This window comes from Stenella coeruleoalba (assembly GCF_951394435.1).
Source record: "Stenella coeruleoalba genome assembly, contig: scaffold_34, whole genome shotgun sequence".
NCBI lineage: Eukaryota > Metazoa > Chordata > Mammalia > Artiodactyla > Delphinidae > Stenella > Stenella coeruleoalba.
The window spans coordinates 173,176-191,331 of record NW_027646159.1 but is presented as its reverse complement, the minus strand read 5'-3'; the positions used below and the strand labels follow the sequence as shown (position 1 = coordinate 191,331).

Sequence of the window (18,156 nt, the reverse complement as noted above, 5' to 3'; positions counted from 1 at the left end):
GAGATTGAAATGAGCACAGATAAAGTTCCTTAAGCCAAATATGGAATAGACAAGAGCTACTCCTTGCTCAACGAAATGGACTCAACACCCCATATTAAACGCCTAAGAATGTACCTGACTAGTAAGTATCTTAAAACCTATGGATTGCTATGTCTCCGAAAGAGAATCAAGCATGTGTACAGGGGCATAAACGCAGCAGTGATAGGATTGGAGAGGTTCGGTGAGCAAATGAAGACCCTTTGAAGTCATATTGCATGGTACCCATTCCACGGGTTTCAACTACCCAGGTTTTAGGTATTCTTCCTTCAGCTAAAACATGCATGTGGAACCTAGAGTATGATCAACCATGTGATCGGGAGACGTGTTCAAATATGTCTCAGTTTTCCTCCCCTGGTACTCGGGTGCAACATTCCAGACGCTTTACTAACACTCTCCCCACTTGGAGAGTCAGTCCCTTTAACCTCCTGTTTGGCCCAGTTTGCAATTTCTGCGGAAGATGAACAGGAATAGCGAGAACCAATGAGAGGCTAGCTGGAGGTGTCTGGACAGGCAAATTTAACTCTCATTTCCCACCAGGAAGAGGAATTAACCAAAGGCTCAGCATGCCGGGCCGGAACCAGATTAGGGCCTGAAGCCATCCTGCGGTGTTGCGGCCAGCTCAAAAGAAACCGAGTTGAAGAAAGGAGCTCAGGGGCACTGTAATTCACAAACCTGCAGAGTTATAAATGACAGCTATCGTCCAAAAATAGACTGAAGTAAGGCTGCCAAGAGGACTTGAAAGCGGGGCAGAATTGCAGGAAACCGATTTCAGGAGGTAGACTGGAATTGCATTGAAAGCATAGGAAAAGAGGCAGAACGTCCACAATGATGCACTTGGCCAAAAAGGGCGTATGCGTTTTTTCCTGAATATATTCAGGAAAAAACGCATACGCCCTTTTTGGCCAACCAAGCAAGCTTGCAAAGGAAATCTGCACTACAATGAAGTCTCACTTCCCCCCGGTCAAAAGGGCCATCTGAAAAAAGTGTAAAATCCAGAAAGGCAGGACAGGCCATGGAGAACTGAGAGCCTTGTTATGCTGATGGGCGGGATGTAAATTGCCAACAGACACTCGGGAGAAGTGTATGGTGTTTCCTGAAACATCTAAAAAACAAAGCAACAGAGCCTAGGGCACTTCCACTTATGGTCCTATACCTTAGGGAAATTAAAATCAAAAAGACACAGCCACCACAAAGTTTGGAACGGCTCTGTTTACAAGAACCTCGTTTACAGTACAAGTTCAACATCGCAGAAAGTGAAAAATGGAGAAAGAAGTTGTGGTATTTACTTACAAAGCAATATCACTCAGCAATGAAATCTGTGTCATCAGGCCCTTAGCAGCACAATGAGTGGATTCAGGTATGATGATTCTAACTGAAATAAGTCACACAGAAAAAGAAACATCATAAGATATCAGTAATACACGGAATGTAAACTTGGCTACACAGGAACTGAATTACAGAACAGAACAGGGTCTCAAATTTAGAAAACCAACTTATGCTTGCTTAAGGGGAAAGGTGAGTTGGGGTGCTGCATAAAACCAGAGATTGAAATGAGCACAGATAAAGTTCCTTAAGCCAAATATGGAATAGACAAGAGCTACTCCTTGCTCAACGAAATGGACTCAACACCGCATATTAAACGCCTAAGAATGTACCTGACTAGTAAGTATCTTAAAACCTATGGATTGCTATGTCTCCGAAAGAGAATCAAGCATGTGTACAGGGGCATAAACGCAGCAGTGATAGAATTGGAGAGGTTCGGTGAGCAAATGAAGACCCTTTGAAGTCATATTGCATGGTACCCATTCCTCGGGTTTCAACTACCCAGGTTTTAGGTATTCTTCCTTCAGCTAAAACATGCATGTGGAACCCAGAGTATGATCAACCATGTGATCAGGAGACGTGTTCAAATATGTCTCAGTTTTCCTCCCGTGGTACTCGCGTGCAACATTCCAGACGCTTTACTAACACTCTCCCCACTTGGAGAGTCAGCGCCTTTAACCTCCTGTTTGGCCCAGTTTGCAATTTCTGCGGAAGATGAACAGGAATAGCGAGAACCAATGAGAGGCTAGCTGGAGGTGTCTGGACGGGCAAATTTAACTCTCATTTCCCACCAGGAAGAGGAATTAACCAAAGGCTCAGCATGCCGAGCCGGAACCAGATTAGGGCCTGAAGCCATCCTGCGGTGTTGCGGCCAGGTCACAAGAAAGCGAGTTGAAGAAAGGAGCTCAGGGGCACTGTAATTCACAAACCTGCAGAGTTATAAATGACAGCTATCGTCCAAAAATAGACTGAAGTAAGGCTGCCAAGAGGACTTGAAAGCGGGGCAGAATTGCAGGAAACCAATTTCAGGAGGTAGACTGGAATTGCATTGAAAGCATAGGAAAAGAGGCAGAACGTCCACAATGATGCACTTGGCCAAAAAGGGCGTATGCGTTTTTTCCTGAATATATTCAGGAAAAAACGCATACGCCCTTTTTGGCCAACCAAGCAAGCTTGCAAAGGAAATCTGCACTACAATGAAGTCTCACTTCCCCCCGGTCAAAAGGGCCATCTGAAAAAAGTGTAAAATCCAGAAAGGCAGGACAGGCCATGGAGAACTGGGAGCCTTGTTATGCTGATGGGCGGGATGTAAATTGCCAACAGACACTCGGGAGAAGTGTATGGTGTTTCCTGAAACATCTAAAAAACAAAGCAAGAGAGCCTAGGGCACTTCCACTTATGGTCCTATAGCTTAGGGAAATTAAAATCAAAAAGACACAGCCACCCCAAAGTTTGGAACGGCTCTGTTTACAAGAACCTCGTTTACAGTACAAGTTCAACATCACAGAAAGTGAAAAATGGATAAAGAAGTTGTGGTATTTACTTACAAAGCAATATCACTCAGCAATGAAATCTGTGTCATCAGGCCCTTAGCAGCACAATGAGTGGATTCAGGTATGATGATTCTAACTGAAATAAGTCACACAGAAAAAGAAACATCATAAGATATCAGTAATACACGGAATGTAAACTTGGCTACAAAGGAACTGAATTACAGAACAGAACAGGGTCTCAAATTTAGAAAACCAACTTATGCTTGCTTAAGGGTAAAGGTGAGTTGGGGTGCTGCATAAAACCAGAGATTGAAATGAGCACAGATAAAGTTCCTTAAGCCAAATATGGAATAGACAAGAGCTACTCCTTGCTCAACGAAATGGACTCAACACCCCATATTAAACGCCTAAGAATGTACCTGACTAGTAAGTATCTTAAAACCTATGGATTGCTATGTCTCCGAAAGAGAATCAAGCATGTGTACAGGGGCATAAACGCAGCAGTGATAGGATTGGAGAGGTTCGGTGAGCAAATGAAGACCCTTTGAAGTCATATTGCATGGTACCCATTCCACGGGTTTCAATTACCCAGGTTTAAGGTATTCTTCCTTCAGCTAAAACATGCATGTGGAACCTAGAGTATGATCAACCATGTGATCGGGAGACGTGTTCAAATATGTCTCAGTTTTCCTCCCCTGGTACTCGGGTGCAACATTCCAGACGCTTTACTAACACTCTCCCGACTTGGAGAGTCAGTCCCTTTAACCTCCTGTTTGGCCCAGTTTGCAATTTCTGCGGAAGATGAACAGGAATAGCGAGAACCAATGAGAGGCTAGCTGGAGATGTCTGGACGGGCAAATTTAACTCTCATTTCCCAACAGGAAGAGGAAATAACCAAAGGCTCAGCGTGCCGTACCGGAACCAGATTAGGGTCTGAAGCCATCCTGCGGTGTTGCGGCCAGCTCAAAAGAAAGCGAGTTGAAGAAAGGAGCTCAGGGGCACTGTAATTCACAAACCTGCAGAGTTATAAATGACAGCTATCGTCCAAAAATAGACTGAAGTAAGGCTGCCAAGAGGACTTGAAAGCGGGGCAGAATTGCAGGAAACCGATTTCAGGAGGTAGACTGGAATTGCATTGAAAGCATAGGAAAAGAGGCAGAACGTCCACAATGATGCACTTGGCCAAAAAGGGCGTATGCGTTTTTTCCTGAATATATTCAGGAAAAAACGCATACGCCCTTTTTGGCCAACCAAGCAAGCTTGCAAAGGAAATCTGCACTACAATGAAGTCTCACTTCCCCCAGGTCAAAAGGGCCATCTGAAAAAAGTGTAAAATCCAGAAAGGCAGGACAGGCCATGGAGAACTGGGAGCCTTGTTATGCTGATGGGCGGGATGTAAATTGCCAACAACCACTCGGGAGAAGTGTATGGTGTTTCCTGAAACATCTAAAAAACAAAGCAACAGAGCCTAGGGCACTTCCACTTATGGTCCTAAAGCTAGGGAAATTAAAATCAAAAAGACACAGCCACCCCAAAGTTTGGAACGGCTCTGTTTACAAGAACCTCGTTTACAGTACAAGTTCAAAATCGCAGAAAGTGAAAAATGGATAAAGAAGTTGTGGTATTTACTTACAAAGCAATATCACTCAGCAATGAAATCTGTGTCATCAGGCCCTTAGCAGCACAATGAGTGGATTCAGGTATGATGATTCTAACTGAAATAAGTCACACAGAAAAAGAAACATCATAAGATATCAGTAATACACGGAATGTTAACTTGGCTACACAGGAACTGAATTACAGAACAGAACAGTGTCTCACTTTAGAAAACCAACTTATTCTTGCTTAAGGGTAAAGGTGAGTTGGGGTGCTGCATAAAACCAGAGATTGAAATGAGCACAGATAAAGTTCCTTAAGCCAAATATGGAATAGACAAGAGCTACTCCTTGCTCAACGAAATGGACTCAACACCCCATATTAAACGCCTAAGAATGTACCTGACTAGTAAGTATCTTAAAACCTATGGATTGCTATGTCTCCGAAAGAGAATCAAGCATGTGTACAGGGGCATAAACGCAGCAGTGATAGGATTGGAGAGGTTCGGTGAGCAAATGAAGACCCTTTGAAGTCATATTGCATGGTACCCATTCCACGGGTTTCAACTACCCAGGTTTAAGGTATTCTTCCTTCAGCTAAAACATGCATGTGGAACCTAGAGTATGATCAACCATGTGATCGGGAGACGTGTTCAAATATGTCTCAGTTTTCCTCCCCTGGTACTCGGGTGCAACATTCCAGACGCTTTACTAACACTCTCCCCACTTGGAGAGTCAGTCCCTTTAACCTCCTGTTTGGCCCAGTTTGCAATTTCTGCGGAAGATGAACAGGAATAGCGAGAACCAATGAGAGGCTAGCTGGAGGTGTCTGGACGGGCAAATTTAACTCTCATTTCCCAACAGGAAGAGGAAATAACCAAAGGCTCAGCGTGCCGTACCGGAACCAGATTAGGGCCTGAAGCCATCCTGCGGTGTTGCGGCCAGCTCAAAAGAAAGCGAGTTGAAGAAAGGAGCTCAGGGGCACTGTAATTCACAAACCTGCAGAGTTATAAATGACAGCTATCGTCCAAAAATAGACTGAAGTAAGGCTGCCAAGAGGACTTGAAAGCGGGGAAGAATTGCAGGAAACCCATTTCAGGAGGTAGACTGGAATTGCATTGAAAGCATAGGAAAAGAGGCAGAACGTCCACAATGATGCACTTGGCCAAAAAGGGCGTATGCGTTTTTTCCTGAATATATTCAGGAAAAAACGCATACGCCCTTTTTGGCCAACCAAGCAAGCTTGCAAAGGAAATCTGCACTACAATGAAGTCTCACTTCCCCCCGGTCAAAAGGGCCATCTGAAAAAAGTGTAAAATCCAGAAAGGCAACAGGCCATTGAGAACTGGGAGCCTTGTTATGCTGATGGGCGGGATGTAAATTGCCAACAGACACTTGGGAGAAGTGTATGGTGTTTCCTGAAACATCTAAAAAACAAAGCAACAGAGCCTAGGGCACTTCCACTTATGGTCCTATAGCTTAGGGAAATTAAAATCAAAAAGACACAGCCACCCCAAAGTTTGGAACGGCTCTGTTTACAAGAACCTCGTTTACAGTACAAGTTCAACATCGCAGAAAGTGAAAAGTGGATAAAGAACTTGTGGTACTTACGTACAATGCAGTATCACTCAGCAATGAAATCTATGTCATCAGGCCCGTAGCAGCATAATGAGTAGATTCAGGTACGATGATTCTAACTGAAATAAGTCACACAGAAAAAGAAACATCATAAGATATCACTAATACACGGAATGTAAACTTGGCTACACAGGAACTGAATTCCAAAACAGAACAGGTTCTCAAATTTAGAAAACCAACTTATGCTTGCTTAAGGGGAAAGGTGAGTTGGGTTGCTGCATAAAACCAGAGATTGAAATGAGCACAGATAAAGTTCCTTAAGCCAAATATGGAATAGACAAGAGCTACTCCTTGCTCAACGAAATGGACTCAACACCGCATATTAAACGCCTAAGAATGTACCTGACTAGTAAGTATCGTAAAACCTATGGATTGCTATGTCTCCGAAAGAGAATCAAGCATGTGTACAGGGGCATAAACGCAGCAGTGATAGGATTGGAGAGGTTCGGTGAGCAAATGAAGACCCTTTGAAGTCATATTGCATGGTACCCTTTACACGGGTCTCAACTCTCCAGGTTTAAGGTATTCTTCCTTCAGCTAAAACATGCATGTGGAACCCAAGTATGATAAACCATGTGAACGGGAGACGTGTTCAAATATGTCTCAGTTTACCTCCCCTGGTACTCGGGTGCAACATTCCAGACGCTTTACTAACACTCTCCCGACTTGGAGAGTCAGTCCCTTTAACCTCCTGTTTGGCCCAGTTTGCAATTTATGCGGAAGATGAACAGGAATAGCGAGAACCAATGAGAGACTAGCTGGAGGTGTCTGGACGGGCAAATTTAACTCTCATTTCCCACCAGGAAGAGGAATTAACCAAAGGCTCAGCATGCCGGGCCGGAACCAGATTAGGGCCTGAAGCCATCCTGCGGTGTTGCGGCCAGATCACAAGAAAGCGAGTTGAAGAAAGGAGCTCAGGGGCACTGTAATTCACAAACCTGCAGAGTTATAAATGACAGCTATCGTCCAAAAATAGACTGAAGTAAGGCTGCCAAGAGGACTTGAATGCGGGGCAGAATTGCAGGAAACCCATTTCAGGAGGTAGACTGGAATTGCATTGAAAGCATAGGAAAAGAGGCAGAACGTCCACAATGATGCACTTGGCCAAAAAGGGCGTATGCGTTTTTTCCTGAATATATTCAGGAAAAAACGCATACGCCCTTTTTGGCCAACCAAGCAAGCTTGCAAAGGAAATCTGCACTACAATGAAGTCTCACTTCCCCCCGGTCAAAAGGGCCATCTGAAAAAAGTGTAAAATCCAGAAAGGCAGGACAGGCCATGGAGAACTGGGAGCCTTGTTATGCTGATGGGCGGGATGTAAATTGCCAACAACCACTCGGGAGAAGTGTATGGTGTTTCCTGAAACATCTAAAAAACAAAGCAACAGAACCTAGGGCACTTCCACTTATGGTCCTATAGCTTAGGGAAATTAAAATCAAAAAGACACAGCCACCCCAAAGTTTGGAACGGCTCTGTTTACAAGAACCTCGTTTACAGTACAAGTTCAACATCGCAGAAAGTGAAAAATGGATAAAGAAGTTGTGGTATTTACTTACAAAGCAATATCACTCAGCAATGAAATCTGTGTCATCAGGCCCTTAGCAGCACAATGAGTGGATTCAGGTATGATGATTCGAACTGAAATAAGTCACACAGAAAAAGAAACATCGTAAGATATCAGTAATACACGGAATGTAAACTTGGCTACACAGGAACTGAATTACAGAACAGAACAGGGTCTCAAATTTAGAAAAACAACTTATTCTTGCTTAAGGGTAAAGGTGAGTTGGGGTGCTGCATAAAACCAGAGATTGAAATGAGCACAGATAAAGTTCCTTAAGCCAAATATGGAATAGACAAGAGCTACTCCTTGCTCAACGAAATGGACTCAACACCGCATATTAAACGCCTAAGAATGTACCTGACTAGTAAGTATCTTAAAACCTATGGATTGCTATGTCTCCGAAAGAGAATCAAGCATGTGTAGAGGGGCATAAACGCAGCAGTGATAGGATTGGAGAGGTTCGGTGAGCAAATGAAGACCCTTTGAAGTCATATTGCATGGTACCCATTCCACGGGTTTCAACTACCCAGGTTTAAGGTATTCTTCCTTCAGCTAAAACATGCATGTGGAACCTAGAGTATGATCAACCATGTGAACGGGAGATGTGTTCAAATATGTCTCAGTTTTCGTACCCTGGTATTCGGGTGCAACATTCCAGACGCTTTACTAACACTCTCCCCACTTGGAGAGTCAGTCCCTTTAACCTCCTGTTTGGCCCAGTTTGCAATTTCTGTGGAAGATGAACAGGAATAGCGAGAACCAATGAGAGACTAGCTGCAGGTGTATGGACGGGCAAATTTAACTCTCATTTCCCACCAGGAAGAGGAATTAACCAAAGGCTCAGCGTGCTGTGCCGGAACCAGATTAGGGCCTGAAGCCATCCTGCGGTGTTGCAGCCAGCTCACAAGAAAGCGAGTTGAAGAAAGGAGCTCAGGGGCACTGTAATTCACAAACCTGCAGAGTTATAAATGACAGCTATCGTCCAAAAATAGACTGAAGTAAGGCTGCCAAGAGGACTTGAAAGCGGGGCAGAATTGCAGGAAACCGATTTCAGGAGGTAGACTGGAATTGCATTGAAAGCATAGGAAAAGAGGCAGAACGTCCACAATGATGCACTTGGCCAAAAAGGGCGTATGCGTTTTTTCCTGAATATATTCAGGAAAAAACGCATACGCCCTTTTTGGCCAACCAAGCAAGCTTGCAAAGGAAATCTGCACTACAATGAAGTCTCACTTCCCCCCGGTCAAAAGGGCCATCTGAAAAAAGTGTAAAATCCAGAAAGGCAACAGGCCATTGAGAACTGGGAGCCTTGTTATGCTGATGGGCGGGATGTAAATTGCCAACAGACACTTGGGAGAAGTGTATGGTGTTTCCTGAAACATCTAAAAAACAAAGCAACAGAGCCTAGGGCACTTCCACTTATGGTCCTATAGCTTAGGGAAATTAAAATCAAAAAGACACAGCCACCCCAAAGTTTGGAACGGCTCTGTTTACAAGAACCTCGTTTACAGTACAAGTTCAACATCGCAGAAAGTGAAAAGTGGATAAAGAACTTGTGGTACTTACGTACAATGCAGTATCACTCAGCAATGAAATCTATGTCATCAGGCCCGTAGCAGCATAATGAGTAGATTCAGGTACGATGATTCTAACTGAAATAAGTCACACAGAAAAAGAAACATCATAAGATATCACTAATACACGGAATGTAAACTTGGCTACACAGGAACTGAATTCCAAAACAGAACAGGTTCTCAAATTTAGAAAACCAACTTATGCTTGCTTAAGGGGAAAGGTGAGTTGGGTTGCTGCATAAAACCAGAGATTGAAATGAGCACAGATAAAGTTCCTTAAGCCAAATATGGAATAGACAAGAGCTACTCCTTGCTCAACGAAATGGACTCAACACCGCATATTAAACGCCTAAGAATGTACCTGACTAGTAAGTATCGTAAAACCTATGGATTGCTATGTCTCCGAAAGAGAATCAAGCATGTGTACAGGGGCATAAACGCAGCAGTGATAGGATTGGAGAGGTTCGGTGAGCAAATGAAGACCCTTTGAAGTCATATTGCATGGTACCCTTTACACGGGTCTCAACTCTCCAGGTTTAAGGTATTCTTCCTTCAGCTAAAACATGCATGTGGAACCCAAGTATGATAAACCATGTGAACGGGAAACGTGTTCAAATATGTCTCAGTTTACCTCCCCTGGTACTCGGGTGCAACATTCCAGACGCTTTACTAACACTCTCCCGACTTGGAGAGTCAGTCCCTTTAACCTCCTGTTTGGCCCAGTTTGCAATTTCTGCGGAAGATGAACAGGAATAGCGAGAACCAATGAGAGGCTAGCTGGAGGTGTCTGGACGGGCAAATTTAACTCTCATTTCCCACCAGGAAGAGGAATTAACCAAAGGCTCAGCATGCCGGGCCGGAACCAGATTAGGGCCTGAAGCCATCCTGCGGTGTTGCGGCCAGATCACAAGAAAGCGAGTTGAAGAAAGGAGCTCAGGGGCACTGTAATTCACAAACCTGCAGAGTTATAAATGACAGCTATCGTCCAAAAATAGACTGAAGTAAGGCTGCCAAGAGGACTTGAAAGCGGGGCAGAATTGCAGGAAACCGATTTCAGGAGGTAGACTGGAATTGCATTGAAAGCATAGGAAAAGAGGCAGAACGTCCACAATGATGCACTTGGCCAAAAAGGGCGTATGCGTTTTTTCCTGAATATATTCAGGAAAAAACGCATACGCCCTTTTTGGCCAACCAAGCAAGCTTGCAAAGGAAATCTGCACTACAATGAAGTCTCACTTCCCCCCGGTCAAAAGGGCCATCTGAAAAAAGTGTAAAATCCAGAAAGGCAACAGGCCATTGAGAACTGGGAGCCTTGTTATGCTGATGGGCGGGATGTAAATTGCCAACAGACACTTGGGAGAAGTGTATGGTGTTTCCTGAAACATCTAAAAAACAAAGCAACAGAGCCTAGGGCACTTCCACTTATGGTCCTATAGCTTAGGGAAATTAAAATCAAAAAGACACAGCCACCCCAAAGTTTGGAACGGCTCTGTTTACAAGAACCTCGTTTACAGTACAAGTTCAACATCGCAGAAAGTGAAAAGTGGATAAAGAACTTGTGGTACTTACGTACAATGCAGTATCACTCAGCAATGAAATCTATGTCATCAGGCCCGTAGCAGCATAATGAGTAGATTCAGGTACGATGATTCTAACTGAAATAAGTCACACAGAAAAAGAAACATCATAAGATATCACTAATACACGGAATGTAAACTTGGCTACACAGGAACTGAATTCCAAAACAGAACAGGTTCTCAAATTTAGAAAACCAACTTATGCTTGCTTAAGGGGAAAGGTGAGGTGGGTTGCTGCATAAAACCAGAGATTGAAATGAGCACAGATAAAGTTCCTTAAGCCAAATATGGAATAGACAAGAGCTACTCCTTGCTCAACGAAATGGACTCAACACCGCATATTAAACGCCTAAGAATGTACCTGACTAGTAAGTATCGTAAAACCTATGGATTGCTATGTCTCCGAAAGAGAATCAAGCATGTGTACAGGGGCATAAACGCAGCAGTGATAGGATTGGAGAGGTTCGGTGAGCAAATGAAGACCCTTTGAAGTCATATTGCATGGTACCCTTTACACGGGTCTCAACTCTCCAGGTTTAAGGTATTCTTCCTTCAGCTAAAACATGCATGTGGAACCCAAGTATGATAAACCATGTGAACGGGAAACGTGTTCAAATATGTCTCAGTTTACCTCCCCTGGTACTCGGGTGCAACATTCCAGACGCTTTACTAACACTCTCCCGACTTGGAGAGTCAGTCCCTTTAACCTCCTGTTTGGCCCAGTTTGCAATTTCTGCGGAAGATGAACAGGAATAGCGAGAACCAATGAGAGGCTAGCTGGAGGTGTCTGGACGGGCAAATTTAACTCTCATTTCCCACCAGGAAGAGGAATTAACCAAAGGCTCAGCATGCCGGGCCGGAACCAGATTAGGGCCTGAAGCCATCCTGCGGTGTTGCGGCCAGATCACAAGAAAGCGAGTTGAAGAAAGGAGCTCAGGGGCACTGTAATTCACAAACCTGCAGAGTTATAAATGACAGCTATCGTCCAAAAATAGACTGAAGTAAGGCTGCCAAGAGGACTTGAAAGCGGGGCAGAATTGCAGGAAACCGATTTCAGGAGGTAGACTGGAATTGCATTGAAAGCATAGGAAAAGAGGCAGAACGTCCACAATGATGCACTTGGCCAAAAAGGGCGTATGCGTTTTTTCCTGAATATATTCAGGAAAAAACGCATACGCCCTTTTTGGCCAACCAAGCAAGCTTGCAAAGGAAATCTGCACTACAATGAAGTCTCACTTCCCCCCGGTCAAAAGGGCCATCTGAAAAAAGTGTAAAATCCAGAAAGGCAACAGGCCATTGAGAACTGGGAGCCTTGTTATGCTGATGGGCGGGATGTAAATTGCCAACAGACACTTGGGAGAAGTGTATGGTGTTTCCTGAAACATCTAAAATACAAAGCAACAGAGCCTAGGGCACTTCCACTTATGGTCCTATAGCTTAGGGAAATTAAAATCAAAAAGACACAGCCACCCCAAAGTTTGGAACGGCTCTGTTTACAAGAACCTCGTTTACAGTACAAGTTCAACATCGCAGAAAGTGAAAAGTGGATAAAGAACTTGTGGTACTTACGTACAATGCAGTATCACTCAGCAATGAAATCTATGTCATCAGGCCCGTAGCAGCATAATGAGTAGATTCAGGTACGATGATTCTAACTGAAATAAGTCACACAGAAAAAGAAACATCATAAGATATCACTAATACACGGAATGTAAACTTGGCTACACAGGAACTGAATTCCAAAACAGAACAGGTTCTCAAATTTAGAAAACCAACTTATGCTTGCTTAAGGGGAAAGGTGAGGTGGGTTGCTGCATAAAACCAGAGATTGAAATGAGCACAGATAAAGTTCCTTAAGCCAAATATGGAATAGACAAGAGCTACTCCTTGCTCAACGAAATGGACTCAACACCGCATATTAAACGCCTAAGAATGTACCTGACTAGTAAGTATCGTAAAACCTATGGATTGCTATGTCTCCGAAAGAGAATCAAGCATGTGTACAGGGGCATAAACGCAGCAGTGATAGGATTGGAGAGGTTCGGTGAGCAAATGAAGACCCTTTGAAGTCATATTGCATGGTACCCTTTACACGGGTCTCAACTCTCCAGGTTTAAGGTATTCTTCCTTCAGCTAAAACATGCATGTGGAACCCAAGTATGATAAACCATGTGAACGGGAAACGTGTTCAAATATGTCTCAGTTTACCTCCCCTGGTACTCGGGTGCAACATTCCAGACGCTTTACTAACACTCTCCCGACTTGGAGAGTCAGTCCCTTTAACCTCCTGTTTGGCCCAGTTTGCAATTTCTGCGGAAGATGAACAGGAATAGCGAGAACCAATGAGAGGCTAGCTGGAGGTGTCTGGACGGGCAAATTTAACTCTCATTTCCCACCAGGAAGAGGAATTAACCAAAGGCTCAGCATGCTAGGCTGGAACCAGATTAGGGCCTGAAGCCATCCTGCGGTGTTGCGGCTAGGTCACAAGAAAGCGAGTTGAAGAAAGGAGCTCAGGGGCACTGTAATTCACAAACCTGCAGAGTTATAAATGACAGCTATCGTCCAAAAATAGACTGAAGTAAGGCTGCCAAGAGGACTTGAAAGCGGGGCAGAATTGCAGGAAACCGATTTCAGGAGGTAGACTGGAATTGCATTGAAAGCATAGGAAAAGAGGCAGAACGTCCACAATGATGCACTTGGCCAAAAAGGGCGTATGCGTTTTTTCCTGAATATATTCAGGAAAAAACCCATACGCACTTTTTGGCCAACCAAGCAAGCTTGCAAAGGAAATCTGCACTACAATGAAGTCTCACTTCCCCCCGGTCAAAAGGGCCATCTGAAAAAAGTGTAAAATCCAGAAAGGCAGGACAGGCCATGGAGAACTGGGAGCCTTGTTATGCTGATGGGCGGGATGTAAATTGCCAACAGACACTCGGGAGAAGTGTATGGTGTTTCCTGAAACATCTAAAAAACAAAGCAACAGAACCTAGGGCACTTCCACTTATGGTCCTATAGCTTAGGGAAATTAAAATCAAAAAGACACAGCCACCCCAAAGTTTGGAACGGCTCTGTTTACAAGAACCTCGTTTACAGTACAAGTTCAACATCGCAGAAAGTGAAAAATGGATAAAGAAGTTGTGGTATTTACTTACAAAGCAATATCACTCAGCAATGAAATCTGTGTCATCAGGCCCTTAGCAGCACAATGAGTGGATTCAGGTATGATGATTCTAACTGAAATAAGTCACACAGAAAAAGAAACATCATAAGATATCAGTAATACACGGAATGTAAACTTGGCTACACAGGAACTGAATTACAGAACAGAACAGGGTCTCAAATTTAGAAAACCAACTTATGCTTGTTTAAGGGGAAAGGTGAGTTGGGGTGCTGCATAAAACCAGAGATTGAAATCAGCACAGATAAAGTTCCTTAAGCCAAATATGGAATAGACAAGAGCTACTCCTTGCTCAACGAAATGGACTCAACACCGCATATTAAACGCCTAAGAATGTACCTGACTAGTAAGTATCTTAAAACCTATGGATTGCTATGTCTCCAAAAGAGAATCAAGCGTGTGTACAGGGGCATAAACGCAGCAGTGATAGGATTGGAGAGGTTCGGTGAGCAAATGAAGACCCTTTGAAGTCATATTGCATGGTACCCATTACACGGGTCTCAACTCTCCAGGTTTAAGGTATTCTTCCTTCAGCTAAAACATGCATGTGGAACCCAGAGTATGATCAACCATGTGATCGGGAGACGTGTTCAAATATGTCTCAGTTTTCCTCCCCTGGTACTCGGGTGCAACATTCCAGACCCTTTACTAACACTCTCCCGACTTGGAGAGTCAGCGCCTTTAACCTCCTGTTTGGCCCAGTTTGCAATTTCTGTGGAAGATGAACAGGAATAGCGAGAACCAATGAGAGACTAGCTGGAGGTGTCTGGACGGGCAAATTTAACTCTCATTTCCCACCAGGAAGAGGAAATAACCAAAGGCTCAGCGTGCCGTGCCGAAACCAGATTAGGGCCTGAAGCCATCATGCGGTGTTGCGGCCAGCTCAAAAGAAAGCAAGTTGAAGAAAGGAGCTCAGGGTCTCTGTAATTCACAAACCTGCAGAGTTATAAATGACAGCTATCGTCCAAAAATATACTGAAGTAAGCCTGCCAAGAGGACTTGAAAGCGGGGCCGAATTGCAGGATACCGATTTCAGGAGGTAGACTGGAATTGCATTGAAAGCATAGGAAAAGAGGCAGAACGTCCACAATGATGCACTTTGCCAAAAGGGCGTATGCGTTTTTTCCTGAATATATTCAGGAAAAAACACATATGCCCTTTTTGGCCAACCAAGCAAGCTTGCAAAGGAAATCTGCACTACAATGAAGTCTCACTTCCCCCCAGTCAAAAGGGCCATCTGAAAAAAGTGTAAAACCCAGAAAGGCAGGACAGGCCATGGAGAACTGGGAGCCTTGTTATGCTGATGGGCGGGATGTAAATTGCCAACAGACACTCGGGAGATGTGTATGGTGTTTCCTGAAACATCTAAAAAACAAAGCAACAGAGCCTAGGGCACTTCCACTTATGGTCCTATAGCTTAGGGAAATTAATATCAAAAAGACACAGCAACCCCAAAATTTGGGATGGCTCTTTTTACAGAAATCTCTTCTACGGCACAAGTTAAATATCCCAGAGAGCAAATAATGGATAAAGAAGTTGCGGTACTTCTGTACAACAGAATACCACTCAGCAATGAAATCTATGTCACCAGGCCCGTACCAGCATAATGAGTGCATTGAGGCACGATGATTCTAAGTGAAATAAGTCACACAGAAAAAGAAACATCATAAGGTATCACTAATACACGGAATGTGAACTTGGCTACACATGAACTGAATTACAAAACAGAACAGGGTCTCAAGTTTAGAAACCCAACTTATGCCTGCTTAAGGGGGAAGGTGAGTTGGGGTGCTGCATAAAAGCAGAGTTTGAAATTAGCACAGATACCGTTCCATAAGCCAAATATGTAATAGACAAGAGCTACCCCTTGCTCAACGAAATGGATTCAACAATGAGGTATCATCTCACACCTGGTAGAATAGGTATCATTGAAAATCTACAAACAAAAAATGCTGGAAAGGGTGTGGAGAAAAGGAACCCTCTTCCACTATTGTTGGGAATATGAATTGATACAGTCATTATGGAGAACAATATGGAATTTCTTAAGAAACTAACAATAGAATTACCATATGATACAGCAATCCCAGTACTGGACATATACCCAGACAAAACCATAAATCAAAAAGAGTCATTCACCGCAATGTTCATTGCATCACTATTTACAATATCGAGGTAATGGAAGCAACCTAAATGCCCACAGACAGACGAATGCATAAAGCTGTGGTACATATATAAAATGGAATATTACTAAGCCATGAAAAGGAATGAAATTGGGTCATTTGTAGAGACGTCGATGGATCTAGAGACTGTCATACAGAGTGAAGTAAGTCAGAAAGAGAAAAACAAATCTTGTATATTCATGCATATATGTGGAACCTAGAAAAACTGTACAGATTAACCATTTTGCAAGGCATAAATAGAGCAACAGATGTAGACAACAAACGTATGGACAACAAGGGGGGAAAGCTGTTGGGGGGGTGGTGGTGGGAGGAGTTGAGAGACTGGGATTGGCATGTATACATTTATATGTATAAAATAGATAACCAATAAGAACCTGCTGTATAAAAATATAAAATAAAATTCAAAATTAAAAAGAAATAAAATTTAAAAAATAAAACAGAAAAAACAATTATTCCCTGCACATACATGTATTTATATGAATAAATTATTTCCATGCTTATATCTGTAAATACAAAAAAGAGGAATAAAATCTACCTTGAACCAAAAACGAAAAAGAGAAAAAAAACACAGAACCCACCAGTTACACAGAGGAAAACCGTATCAGAGCACTTGCTCCAGTTGTAAACAATTCTGAAGTTGGTCAGTGGTGGGGAATCGTCTCCCATTCAGCCAGCAGCCCCCACGCAACAAGCGTCCTCATTGCAAAGCTGGGGCACCGTGCCGAGGCATCTGTGAGTAAACGTGAGCTGAGCCCCAGGCCAGTTGCTGCTGAACTATTCCCACCCGTCCCAGGTAAAACACCTGAATATATACAAGGACTTGAAAGCCTAGAGGAAGGGCCATAGAGCCACATGAGTGACAGCATGCCGGCCGACTTGGTGCCTGCAGGCCAGCCAGGATGGTCCTGGCCCTGGGTGCTCTTCTGGAAGATTTCCATTTCCCTGCCTGAGATACCCGTCCTGTCCCTGCCCCCATTGCTTTTTTCCTTCCTCACCTCTGCCCAGGGAGAAATTCCAGCAGCAGGTATGGGTGACACATCCTCTTCTTTAGCAGGTGGCAGCCTGGCAACTGCTGCAGAAAGTCCAGCAGAGCCCCACTCACACTGGGCCACCCACAAAGCCGTGGCCTCTCACTCCCTCCCACCAGCCCAGCCCCGAGACTGCTGACAGGGCAGAGAAAATGGCGTCAGGCACGGCTGCAGGGGCTCTTGCTGCCTGGAGTGGTATTTATATTGATCTCAACCCAGGCACACCTGGGGAGGGCTGGCCGGCACGGTAAGGCTGCCCAGGTCAGCCAATCATCACCCCTCAGGGGCTCACAGTTGCAGAAAATGGAACTTGCTGAACCGGCCAGGTCCAAGGAACAGGTGTGGGCTCCTGAGAGTCAGGCTAGACAAGGGGCTGCAGCTTTGGCTTGTTTTCTAATCATTTTATCTGGCCCATGAGTGGGAGACAACTTCAAGAAAACCCTCTCCTAATGAGAGGAACCCAGGAGTCAGGGAGAGGAGGGGTGGGTGGTGGTTGGAGACAGAGGCCTGGTGCCCCGGGTGCAGTGGAAGTCTCTGGAAGACCAGGTGGAGGGAGGCCTCACGGAGTGATGCCCAGGGTCACAGACCTGTCGCAGCTGCTGTTTGTTAGTTCAAGTCCTGCTCTGAGGTGCTCTGTGTCAGCTCTGAGCGACAGGTGAGCTGGGGGTGCTCTGCAATGAGGGCTATGTACACGGTTCCTGTGTGCCCAGCCCTGCCACGGTACCTGCAAGGGTAGCTCTGTATCCTGGGAGGGGCCTGACCACGAGAGCCCCGTGGGCTGGGGTGGGGGTGGGGTACCTGCCCAGGTGAGCTCCATATTCTGGGATTGGTCTGACCACGAGAGCCCCATGGGCTGCTGGGGACCTGGTAAAGGATGTCAGGACAGTCAGTGAAGCCACTGAGGATATACCTCCAGTTGCTCCTAATTCCTACACCCTGCTGGTCATTCTACCAACCACCAGGACAT

The 18,156-nt window shown here is 44.4% G+C and overlaps 1 long non-coding RNA gene across 10 annotated transcripts in view; it reads right to left on the bottom strand.

Moving 5' to 3' along the window:
• Positions 1-18,156, bottom strand: part of LOC307181293 — a 359,275-nt gene that overhangs the window by 174,097 nt on the left and 167,022 nt on the right. The window contains exon 5 of one of the 10 annotated variants that reach the window (XR_013826351.1): positions 7,704-7,726. The exons of 8 other annotated variants lie outside the window; for them this stretch is intronic. This is a non-coding gene — a long non-coding RNA (uncharacterized lncRNA). Of the gene's footprint in view, positions 1-7,703; positions 7,727-12,397; positions 12,459-18,156 lie in introns of those variants that run through there. One more of the 10 variants, XR_013826352.1, reaches the window with a different exon arrangement.